The sequence below is a fragment of the Pleurodeles waltl genome, chromosome 12 (assembly GCF_031143425.1).
Source record: "Pleurodeles waltl isolate 20211129_DDA chromosome 12, aPleWal1.hap1.20221129, whole genome shotgun sequence".
Taxonomy (NCBI): domain Eukaryota; kingdom Metazoa; phylum Chordata; class Amphibia; order Caudata; family Salamandridae; genus Pleurodeles; species Pleurodeles waltl.
Genome location: NC_090451.1, coordinates 246,396,272 through 246,409,039, shown reverse-complemented (window position 1 = coordinate 246,409,039; position 12,768 = coordinate 246,396,272). Strand labels below are relative to the sequence as shown.

The following is a 12,768-nucleotide window of genomic DNA, read 5'->3' as shown; positions in this document are numbered from 1 at the left end:
GTTGGAAAATGGGTTATTGGTAAGGGCAGGTATGTACCTACACTTAGCAATAGGCCACTAACCTCCACTAAGGCTTTTCCATTGAGCCTTTCAATGTTTGTCCTTTATTATTGAGGTGATGTCCCCTCAATATGTTTATACAGACTGGCCAAGAAAGAAGCCACTTAGTTACATTATGTACATGGAGAGAAAGAACTACATGCACTAGCGTCAGCGACCCAGGTAATTATACAAGTTGGGAGTTAAATAATGGCATTACTGGCTGACATGGGAAGATCACAAAAGAAACCCACCTATTGATGGGCACCATGTTGAAGGGCTTGCCTAAGCTGAACGGTTTTCACAGGTTGGATGACCTAGATATTTTAGTTTAACTTTTTTTTTTATTGACAAATGAAAGTACTATAATAATACATATATAATTTTTTATACAGATGTGACAGGGTCAGAGAAATGGAGGCGGAAAAGTTGTACTGTTTTCTGATTTTTATTTCTTTAGGTATAATACAGTCTTTGTGTTCTGCCAGTGTTTTTTTATTTGTTTCCCTTTCTTGGTTCTCCTTCTTTCTTTGTTCTATTTGCTCACTTTCTCATCCACTTCTTAATTTTATTCTGTCGGTTTTTTCCAGGTGGAGGCTCAGGCAGCACATAGGAGGAAAGAAGAATATAAAGGACTGTTTTAGGAGGTAGGTTCTTTTTAATATCACTTTCTCTCTGGTCTGTTACTGTTTGTTCTTTCTTTTCATTTCCTTCTATCCACCTCCTTCTTTTCTTTGAAGTGATCTGTCTCTTTGTTCTGTCAGCTGTAAATATTCTTTTCTTTCTGTTTTCTGCCTGTTCGCTATTCTTGGTGTTTTTTGTTTTTCTTACTTCTCTTTCCTTGTTGCTTATTGGTACCTTTCTGGCTCTCCCTCTCTGTCTTCTACTATTGTTGCTGTCAGGTCTCCCTGTTTCCTGTCTTGTTATGTAAATATATCTATCTAGACCTCCTTGGTCCTCAATACCCTTTTAATTCTTCTCTTCGGGCACGTGCTCGAAAATAAATGTAGATTGTAACATAAACCAAAACATATAAGGAAAACAAAACTAAACAAAAAAAAAATAAACTAAAGTGCCCAGGTCAAAAGTAACCCCGTTGTTTTTCCTCTGTTACTTTTTAATGTCCCCCCCCACCACCTTTCTGCCTTCGTTATGATCTCTGGTTTCTCCCCGGTTCCCACCTGCGGCTCGCCCCGTACCTGCCTGAGCCACGCTCTTCCCAGTGTGTGGCCGGACTACATGCCTAGTCTCTCCTCCCAGTAGCCTATCTCCAGCTGGCTTTCTGGGTTGCTTGTAGATGTTCCGTGACGTCGTCAGTCCTCCAGCTGGGCTCCGCTGCTGCTCGGCGTCCCTCTGTGGCGTCCTTCTTCCTCTCTCGTTGGGTTTTGTCCACGACTCTGCCATCCCCCTCCGATGAACCAGTCGCTCTCCTCTCTGGGTACGCGGGATTTAAAACCTGTCTCACTCCCAAGTTTCCCTCGGGCAGATCGACTCCAGCTGCAGTTAGTGCTTCCAGGTCAGCTACGGCGGACTCGACCGTGCCGCCGGGGTACTTCCTGTCCACATCCGGAGAACCCAGACGCTTACAACAGAATAAGAAAGTTATCTGACAGAAATAAATATTTATCAATAGGCTGAAAATTCAACAAGGATTATCAGGAATGACAAATTCTGTAAATATTCTAAATGTAATGAAGAACATTAATGGCAGTATTTAGAAATTACGTTTGTGTTAAAATAGGAGGAGAGAGAAAAAAAGTAGATGGGAAAGAGAAAAATAAAAAATACATCATAAGTGAGAAAATAAATACTGCAGCAAGTGACTAAATTATGTAGCTAAAATATGTCAGGAAACAAAGTTGCTAAAGTGAAATATGTCTAGGTTTTGCAGAAGTGGGTCCCCTGTCTTTTTTTGGAACAAGATATGATACAGCCTTCATAAAGAAACTCTGAGCCTTACTACGAAATAAAATTAAAAAATATATATTTGAAGATGCAGATTGGAAAATTTTAGGTAAAATTCTCCAGTGAAACCATCAAGAGCTTTTTTAGACCATCATACAGTTCTTCTAATTTTAAAGGATTTTATGGGGAAGAAAAATCAGTTTTAGCATATTTATTCTTTTTACGACGGACAAAATTTGCGTTGAGGGGTTCATCAGAGGGAAGAGTCTCAGGTGTGTAAAAATGTTGATAGAAATTAGCAAAGCAGGTTGCCAAATCCGAATCTTTCAAATTTGTGACCCCCAAATCAGATATGATAGATTTCTCTTTCCATTTTTCTTTTCTGTTTTAGATTTAAGGTATTTGATCAGTAGGGATCCTTCTCTGTTTTTTTACCTACATAATATTCATCATTAATCTTAAGAAGATAACCACAAGATTTTTCTGTGAATGATTTGTTAAACTGAATTTTGGCAATAATGATTTATTTAAAATTAAATGTATTTATATGGTTCAACTCTGTTTTATTGGTTTTAAGAGAAATATATAACATGAGAATATTCCTGCCTACATCCACTGGCCGGCAGGTTAGTAACAACAGGTTTGTACGCTGTGGGGTGGGAGGGAGGGGAGGGGGGAACAGGATAGAAGGAGCTGTTATAACAACAGGGAAGGTCAGCAATACAGCTTACTGTGAGATATGGGGTAAGTACGCTTAGGCATGCTCCACACATTCAATGCAGAGAGGCAAGATCCTTGGGCGAGGTTTGATCTGTGTTTTTGAGGCGAAGTACTCTCAGATATTGTGGGCATGTAAATTCTCGGAATTCTTTGGATAAGTAACTAATACAGGGTCCCCAGGTCCTATCAAATTGAGAGAGTCTGTGTTCAACCACTGCAGTTAATTTCTCTATACCTAATTTGCCCTATAGTTTATAATGCCAATCCAGGAGCGTCCGTATATTGCCCGTACCCCACCACGCCAGGATAACCTAAAGAGCTGCACCCAACAACAAGGAGATGGCTCGGCCCGCTTCGAGTGCAGATGGTAAGTTAGTGCGTTGGGCAGTCCCAGTAGGATGTAGCTTGGGAAGCATGGCAGGTCCATGTTATACATTTAGTTGATGTCAATCAAAACCTCTTTCCAGAAGTCTTGCAATTTAGGGCAGTGCCAGAAAATGTGTGTCAAGGTCCCAAGTGCCCACAGTGTCACAAACATGTATCCGCTGCACTTTGTTTCCATTTTGCTAGTCTGGCAAGAGTATAATACCAGTAGTGTACCAGCTTCAAACAATACTCTAGGCCCTTGGCAATATGTGCCTTCATGTGAACTCGCTGTAGATTGCCTACCCACTCCTTAGGACTAAAAACATGCCCACTTTCCCTTTCCCCGCATTTCTGCACTGAGGATAATGTCCTCCGTGTGGGTGTGTTAAGGAATGTATAGAGATCCGAGATAAGATGTTTGTGTGTGGTTAGGAGCCACTGTTCAAAGGATGTGAGAGGGCGATTAGCATGTGGACGTACATGAGGCTGCATAAGCCAATTATGTAACGCAATATATTATAGTGGGCTTGTGAGGGAAAGTGAATTCCAGGACTCCCACCTGGTCAAAGAAGTCCCCCATCCTTTTGCAGGCAGATGTCTGCTAATGCCTAAATGATGTGTCATGCATTGCTGGTGGGAAGTCGGGGTTACCTATTATCGGTGTCTGTGGAGACAGTTGTGTTGACAGGATCTCATGGTCTGGACCTTATCCAGATACAGTCCGACTGGCCTATATGGCTTGGGAAGCAAGGGACTCTTCCAGATATGGACCCCAGCTATCCCCTGATCAATAAAGCACCAGTCCTTCTCTGTCTTAGGCTGAGACCATTCCACCATATAGCGGAGCAGAGCAGCGCAATAATAATGGAGTACATTTGGGTGCTCAACCCACCCTCCTTCAAAGGCCAATATGCCTGTTTCTTCGTCTCTTTGAGATGCAGGCTTTTTTCTTTCCCCATATATAAGATTCAATTAGGTTCTGCATTTTTCTATGATGTGGGGCGGAGGCCGGAGGGGTAGCGTTTACATCATATATAGGAGTTTAGGAAGAAGCGTCATTTTTATCGATGCCAACCGCCAGTGCTTTAAATGGGCCGGTACTCTCCGGTACTGAGTACCGGCACTTTTTTATTTTGAGAGGGAGAGTACCGGCATATCTCAAGAAAATCGTAATACTTTTAATTGGAGAGTACCGGCACTTCTCAGAAACAAGCAGGTACTCTATTACAGAGTACCTGCACTTCTATTTTTCCATTTAAAGCACTGCCAACCGCCCCAACCAAGAAAGGGTAGCTCCCAGCCCAACTTGTAAATCTGACCTGATGGTGGAGAGTAGCTCAGTGTAATTTCGTTCAGGTGTCTGTTCCAATGTAGAGTACAGTAGGAGGCCCAAGTAACAGATACCCTGTCTAGCCCAAGTGAAAGGAAACCGCTGGGCGAGGTGCTATTGGTCTGCTTGTGGGACAGTGAGGCTCAAAATTTGTGTCTTTTGGAGGTTGACCTTAAACCCAGATATTGTGCCAAATTCCTCTAGCTCCTCTATTAGTGGTGGAAGAGATTTGTAAGGTTTGGTGAGGGAGACCATAACATCATAAGCTTACATAGCTAATTTGTGTTCCCTGCCCCCCCCCCCCCCCCTATAAATGCCCCCTATGTGGAGGTGGCGCTGTATTCTCTCGGCTAGGGGCTCCATATAGAGTGCAAAAGCAGGGGGGACAAGGGACAGCCCTGCCTCGTGCCACGGGTTATCTCAAAAGGTTGTGACAGTATGCCATTCACCCAAACCTGTGCCTGGGTGGCCTCATAGTTACACCACACCCATCTACAAAAGCAAGGGCCCAGACCGAATTTCATTACCACTTCTGTAAGATATGGACAGTTGTCCCTATCAAATGCCTTTTCGGCATCAACGGCCATCAGAAGTGCTGGTGTGCCAATTTGGTTATGACTGCTAGGTTTTTGTCTGTATGTATATCTGTGTCTAGGTGGGTGGAGTCACCTGTCGGTATAGAATCTAGGTGGATGAAGTCTAGATATTGGGGTGGGTTGGTGTCGTTGAGAGCCTCCACTGTGTAAAACTGGACATAGAAGCATTCAAACGCCTGGGCAATATGACAGTCCTGATAAAGTTTCTCACCCTGGTCTCCTTCAATTACTGTTATCTTCTGATGGACTACTTGTGCACGTAAATGGTGCACAAGCAATCTACCTAATTATTGCCCCCTGAGTAGAATGTTTATTTCAAGCACAATAGGGCGTACTCTGCTTTATCTATGTCTATTGCCCTGAGCTACACATGTGCTGACATAAGTTAGTGGCTTATTTTATGCCTGCTGGAATGTGTATACATTGCCTCAAGTTCTGGCACTCTGCCCTCTAAAAGCAGCCTTCTGTCCTTACGCTCCCTGTTATAGTGGGCTGAAATTGCTATAAATATGCCTCGAACCACTGCCTTCAAGGTGTCCCAAAGTAGGGCAATTGGGGTTTCTGGTGTGTCATTATTGGCAAGGTATGTGCAAATGGAATTATTGATTTCAGCGATCACTGATTCATACTCCAAGAGTTTAACACCAAGCATTCATGGAGAGTGAGAAGTGGGAGAGGCGCAGTGTTATAGATATGGGGGAGTGGTCAGAAAGGGAAGCTGGCATTATATCAACGTCAGTAACCGCTGCAGTAAGTTGTGGTGAATTAAAAAAAAAAGTCCAGTCTAGCATGTGTTTGATGGGCTGTTGAATAAAACGTATACATTCTGTCAGTAGGGTGTTGTGCATGCCATATGTCGGTAAGGCCTACATCCGTAAACCACTGTAGGCCAGCAGGTGTAAATGCCCCAGTTTGTCCTATCCTTTGGGCTAACCGGTCCATATTAGTGTTGGGTACCAGGTTGAAGTCTCCCCCCCCCAATTAAACGTCTTTATCCATGGACGCCATCACACGGCCCACTACGTCCATGAGAAAGGCTTCTTGATGGTTGTTAGGGCCATAAATCGTAGCTGTCGTAAAGGTAAAAGTGTGGAGGGCGCTGCAGAGTGATAGCATCCTACCCTGAATTTTTACCGGGGTTTGAAGTACTTGTCCCTGGAAATGCATAGCCAAGAAAATGGCTACCCCAGCTCACTTCTGTGGGCCTGATGAGAAGAACTGGCAGTCAAACCAACGGAATTGCAGGCAGGGGCCAGTCCTTTTTGAGTAAATGCACCTCCTGAAGGAGACATATATCACGTTTGGATTATTTGAGCATGGAAAGCAAAACCAGGCGTTTAACCGGGGAATTAAGGCCTTGAGCGTTGAGGCTAAGTATTTTAATTATATGACCAGAATAGCAATCGGGTGTACCCATCAATGAGTATCTTCAGCCTCAGATGCGGGGGGCAGTCTGTCCTTCCTCCATAATGCGTAGCTACTGCGTGCCATGAATATGCAAGGGAGGGAGCATTGTCAACCCATAAAGGGACAACCAACAAGAACAACATTGAACCAACCAAGTTTTCTCGACTTGGTAGGGGTCTGCGTCGCTGGTGATCAGGCAAGTCCATAGTCAAGATACTGAGGAAGGGTGGAGCTCCGCTGCTCCACATGTGAACAGCAGCATTAATATGGCAGTGCCTCCCAGGTAGGATGTATAGAAGTACAAAACTAATCAACAGAGCCACCACGGTAAGCCCCGTCAAGCTCATTTAGTCGCAGGTTTGGGGAGGGTCAGCCATTCTCAGTCTTTGAGGCACTACCCTGCTGCCAGAGCTGTCTCAGCAGTGACGGCCCCTCTTTGATGCTGTCGCTTTCAGAGTGCTTCATGAGATGTTTTTTCTTTTAACGTCAACACCGCCTCTGGTTCCTGACATCTTCGGCTAAGGTCTGCATCCCAGGCGGGTGTGTATCATCTTCAGGTGGGGCGTCGAAGCCCAAGATGGAGTGCGCCTCTTCCAGGGTACATATCGTATGGGCCTCATTGTGCCAGACAAATATAAGTTGAAAAGGATGGCACCATTTATATTGGACTCCCTGAGCACGGAGGAATACGGTGGCTGCTCGCATTATGCAGCGTCACTGGAGAGTAATCAGAGACAGATCCTAGAAGATGCTCAACTTCGCTCACTAGAAGATGATGATGTTTTTTCTCCAAGCGCTGCCATAATGAGGTCATTTTGTCTAAATGCACGGAGGCAGGTGAGGATGTCCTGTGACATACCAGGTGCTCTAGTTGGCCGTCCCACTCTGTGAGTGCAATCTAGGTTCGTAAGTAGTGGTTCGTCTTTCAACACCGGCGCTATGTGTTGGAAACGTTGCAGCACATATTCCTCTAATTTACCTGCATCCACCTGGAGTGCAGCGCCTCTGATGCGAATGTTGGAACAGTCATGAGCGTTTTTCAAGATCCTCCAGGCGGAACAGTAGGTCTTCATCTTTGTCCCTCAACTACAGCAGTTTTCTGCAATGGGTATTGAGCTCCTCTTCTCTTTGATCCCCTATGCGCTCAACGGAGTCCACCTGCTGCCCCATGTTCCCCAGATGCTTCTTGATGTCTTGAACATCCAACGCCATTTCTCTTTTGAAGGCAGCAATGTCCTCCCTGAACATCCCAAAAAGGATCTCCAGGAATGTGTGAGTCACCGGTTCCTCTGTCAGTGGGTCCTCTGTGTTAGAGGGCGGTTCCGCAAGGGAAGCAGGCAGCGGCCCGGCCAGGTACTGGCCACCTTTTTTAGTTGGGTGCTTCCAGAGGAAGTCTTTGAAGGAGGCATCCTTCTTGGGCCGTTGCGGGGACATGATGCGGGGTGAAAAGCGCTGGGCTGTGGGACCAACAGCAGGGCTACACTCTGCAGGTGAGAGCTCTGTGCCCTATTTCGTTCCTCCACACATGCAGTCCAAATGTTAGTGCCCTACCCACCCCGCTCAGTTCAGGTTAATCACAAGTCCCAGGAGGGGGCCACTTGCAGTGAAGGCACTCAGACACCAGGCCTCAAGGCACTCACCCCGCTGCCGCGACTCCCGGCAGCTTAGGTGCGTTTTGAAATTAGTCAAGGTTTTATATATGGTGAGGGGGTGGGAAGACTAGGTCCCCTGCAGAGTACACGTATTGTGAGGCCCCCTTGTCCTACTATTAACCACTTCACAAGTCAAGATATGTTAAAACTCTAGTGAGTATTCTTAGAGAAGACACATCATATGAATTTAACATCAATTGTTTACAATGTCCAGTCCAATCCAAAGATTTATTGAATCACATCTTCAAAATGTACAGCAATCATCCATAGAAATACACTTCAAGCCTTCGAGCCAACACATGTTTCGTCATGGGAAATTTTCAACTCCCAACCGACTTCTTCAGGGCTCTCGTATAATTTCAGATCAAATCCATAATAAATGCTTTCCAATTGTAGCTACTGTTCCCCATATGTCTGTTCAGTGAGCAAATTCCACACCTCACTTGGAATTACTGGCTCCCTGCGTGTGCGAAAAGAGAACCGCTTCCATTCATGCGCAACAAACAAGTCAGTCAAAAATCTGGCGTTCTGCTGCTATGGAACGCCTAGATGCGAGTACTCTTTTCGCTCTTCGTACACGCAGGGAGCCAGTAATTCCAAGTGAGGTGTGGAATTTGCTCACTGAACAGACATATGGGGAACAGTAGCTACAATTGGAAAGCATTTATTATGGATTTGATCTGAAATTATACGAGAGCCCTGAAGAAATCGGTTGGGAGTTGAAAATTTCCCAGGACGAAACACGTGTTGGCTTGAAGTGTATTTCTATGGATGATTGCTGTACATTTTGAAGATGTGATTCAATAAATCTTTGGATTGGACTGGACATTGTAAACAATTGATGTTAAATTCATATGATGTGTCTTCTCTAAGAATACTCACTAGAGTTTTAACATATCTTGACTTGTGAAGTGGTTAATAGTAGGACAAGGGGGCCTCACAATACGTGTATCAATTGTTGGGTTTATTATTAACCTTTAAGGGATGGGTGTTTTCCCTTGTGTAGGCACCCCGTAATCATTTACTTGGCCAACTTGTATCCTGAGCGCCACTAGTCCCCTGTTATTACACCCCAATAATTATATTCCCCTGCAGCGTACAGTCACTTCTAATGGTCTCTTTCCCTCCTGAGCTTCAACGTCCATGTGATGTGTGGTGCCAGTCCTGTACACAGCGTGGGGCGAGAAAGCCATTCACTACTCCTCTGCTGTGCAATCCGCCCAAGGACCAGCAGTCACATCTCCCGCGCCTGCAGGGTTGTCGAAGTCCGCTTTGGCATGGAAGTCCGTGTAGGGCCTCTGCGGCAGCTCCTGGTCCAACTTCAACTAGGGCCAACTGCCCAGCCCCGTGTTGTACTCCTGTGTCACCAGCACTGTGAGTGTGTAGCAGGGCAGGCCCAGTCCAGTCGCTCCGGGTTCGCTATTAGAAGTGCAGGGCGAACAATGCCCCACAGCCGCAGAAGCCCGGTGTTGGTGCTCACCATGCCACCACCGCAGCAGCAGGTTGGGCATCCTCCTCTCTCTCTCCAGGCCGTCAGGGCCCCACTGGCGCGCCCTCCATGTTCTGCTCCACTCTCTGGGCCTCACCTCCAACACAGCTAGGATGGGACCAGGCAGGACATTTTCCTTCATCCAAGGGCCTCTTCTCATGTCGCAGGCCCATGGCCTCAGGTGCCGTGCGCCAGGTATTACTGCGCGGCACCCAAGCAGGAATATACCACAAAGTTTAGTCTTTGTCCCATCTCCTTGGCAGAGGATCCTCTTGGTTCCAGAAGCAAATCTCCACTACTTACACCCCTTTCTGCCGTTGAAGTTGGCAAACGTCAAAGAAAAGTCTCTGTTTTTCACAAGATCCTACCTTGCTCAGGCCTGGCTCCAGACTCAGACCATGGAGTTGGAGACTGCATTGTGTGAGGGCAGGCACAGCCCATTCAGGTGTAAATAACCACTTCTCAGACCACTCTAGCTCAGATGGCCCATCAGGATATGTAAGCTCCACCACAGCTCCCTTTGTGTCACTGTATAGAGGGGATTCACAAATGGGCCAACTGTCAGTCTGACCCAGACAAGGAATACACACAAAGGCAGAGTCACAGAATGGTTTAAGCAAGAAAATGCCCACTTTCTAAAAGTGGCATTTTCAAACTGACTACTTAAAAACTAACGTTACCAAAAGATGTATTTTTAAATTGTGAGTTCAGAGACACCAGACTCCAAATTTCTATCTGCTACCAAAGGGAAACTGCACTGAAAAGATATTTAAAGGCAGCCCCCATGTTAACCTAAGAGAGAGGTAAGCCATGCAACAGTGAAAAATGGATTTGGCAGTATTTCACTGGTAGGACATGTAAAACACATCAGTACATGTCCCACATTTAACATACACTGTACCCTACCCATGGGGCTACCTAGGGTCTACCTAAGGGGTGGCCTTACATGTATAAAAAGGACAGGAATAACGTTGGATTGGGTGCCTCAGCATGAGGAGAATATTTCAGGTATTTTTTTTGTTTCTTTTCTTTATTAGGTGCGGTGTCTGACTGCTGCTCGGTCTGTGGCCGCCATGCTGCTCTTTTTTAGAGCAGGGTTGTAGGGGTGCCATGTCAATGCACTCTTGTGTTGGGTTTGTGGGTGAGGGTTTCGGGGGGATCACTGTCTGGTGGGGTCATGACGGGTTGCTCATGCCAGGGAAGGAGGAGGGGAGATTCTGCTTCAGGGTTGGGGGGGTATGCACTAGGGTGGGGGAAAAGAGCAGATGATAAAGTAAACGACAAACTGGATTATAATTGGGATAGAGCTTCTCTACAAAAAATCGTTATGGAAGGTACCCAAATTTGGGACATAGGATGACTACGTATGATAAAAGGGGGTTGGGGAGTAAATTAAGAGTTATTTCTTGCAATATCAATGGCGCTAATAATCAAGTCAAGTTTACTGCTTAAATAGTTATGGACTTCACAATCGCAGATTTTTCTCTTGCAGGAAACACACCTAAAGTGCCAGAATAAGCTCCCTAAGCTCCCAAATCTTATTGCCTAGGCCTATTATGATTTGGCTAACGCCGCTGTTCGGGGGGGTTGCCATCTTTGTGACTAAAGAATTTCCGGGGAAGGTTTATCAGGTGTACCGTGACTCACAGGCTCGTTGGGTTGTAATTAGCACTCTTATTTCAAATTAACACATGCATTTTGCAAGCTTCTGTGGTCCATTAGAGGAGGATCCCTCTGCCCTCCAGAGCCTTTATAAGGTGTTAAGTCTACTCCCCGGCCTTTTAATCATTGGGGGAGATTTTAATGTTATTCCCGATCTTCAGTTCGATTCCTCTCGTAAGAACCAGAAGAAGAATAAACCTAACGTCTCTCAGTGGCTGGCCAAAATTACCTCGGACTTGGCATTGGTTGATGCTTGTAGGACTGACCATCTGCAGGATTATGATTATACGTATTTAAAAAAAATATATAATACAGCTTATAGAATTAACTTTATCCTAACGTCATTCCTCCTTCCTCGTAATAATTCTTATATAAATTCCAATCCTTTTAGGGACCACTCAGCACCCCAGGTTAACCTTAATGTTTTTGGCAAGCCGGGTGCTCGTACGTGCTGGAGTTTCGATAAATCCTTGATGGTAGATGAAGGATGGGTTCAGACTCTCAAAACCTCTATAACTAGCTTCCTAGAAGTCAACAAAAATTCTGCATCTCCATTTTTTATCTATGAATCACTTCTAGCACATATAAGAGGAGAATCTATATCATATAAGGCCTTTTTGGTTAAATCTAACAAGAAAAAGCTGAATGAGCTCCAACTAGAGCTTAATCAAGTACCAAGGGCACTTCTGACTTCCCAAAAACCAGAGGTGCTCTTAAGGTTGCGAAGGGCACAGGCTAAGCTCAGTGACTTTTTCTTAGTTCATGACTGTAACGGGGCGATTTCCTCCGATGCCGCCCTTCAGTGCCCCGGGGGCACATCTCCAAGTGCGGAAGGCCCCAGGGAGCCTTCTGGTGACGTCCATCCTGACCCAGAAGCCCTTCTGGGTGCTGCTGACGGACCAGAAGAGGACAGAGCTGCGGGGCTTTTTAAGAGCCTCAGCCAGCGTATTTGGCGGCAACCACCGGCCACGGAGAAGGGATCCTGGAGACCTGCCGAAGCCATCCCAGAGGAACAGGGGAAGCTGACGCCTAGAGAAGCCAGGAACCAAGAGGAAGCCTCTGCTGAATCCGGCCATGCTCTGGAAAGCGTGGCCACACCAGGTACGGGAGGGAGAAGACAGTAGGGGGGAAGGGGTCGGGAACGGTGTGTTTGTTTACTAGGCTCAGATTTTTGGTTTTGTATTTAGTTTTTTTTGTTTGTTTTTTTCCCGGTTGCATTGCGTTTGGGGTGTCTTTATCTTTTGGTGACTGAGGGGTCCTGGAGCAGTGAATAACGCAGCCAGCAAACATAGACACCCGTGTTTGCTCCTTGAGTCTCCAAACAGGGTTTTTTTTTTTTAGCACCCATATGTTAAAAAAAAAAACACCTTGTACTCGAACGTAGCGGCCGGAAGTCGGTTGTAGTATTGGTTTTTTTTGTATTATATGGCACAATTCAGGTGCAGTACTGGTAAATAGTAAGAAGAAGACAGTTATGTTGAACTGAAAGCTACAATACAAAACATATAGCTATATCTATATATATATATATATATATATATATATATTGCAACTACAGAGTATGCTAGAGAGGGCAGAGAACAGATAAAGAGGAAAACAACC

The 12,768-nt window shown here is 45.4% G+C and overlaps 1 protein-coding gene across 1 annotated transcript in view; it reads left to right on the top strand.

Moving 5' to 3' along the window:
- The first annotated feature begins 256 nt into the window (after positions 1-256).
- The window catches only part of LOC138268205 (neural-cadherin-like), a 506,556-nt gene continuing 494,044 nt past the window's right edge, over positions 257-12,768 (top strand). Inside the window, exon 1 of the mRNA XM_069217644.1 lies at positions 257-686. The gene's annotated coding sequence lies outside the window, so the exon portion shown is untranslated. The remainder of the gene's footprint in view (positions 687-12,768) is intronic.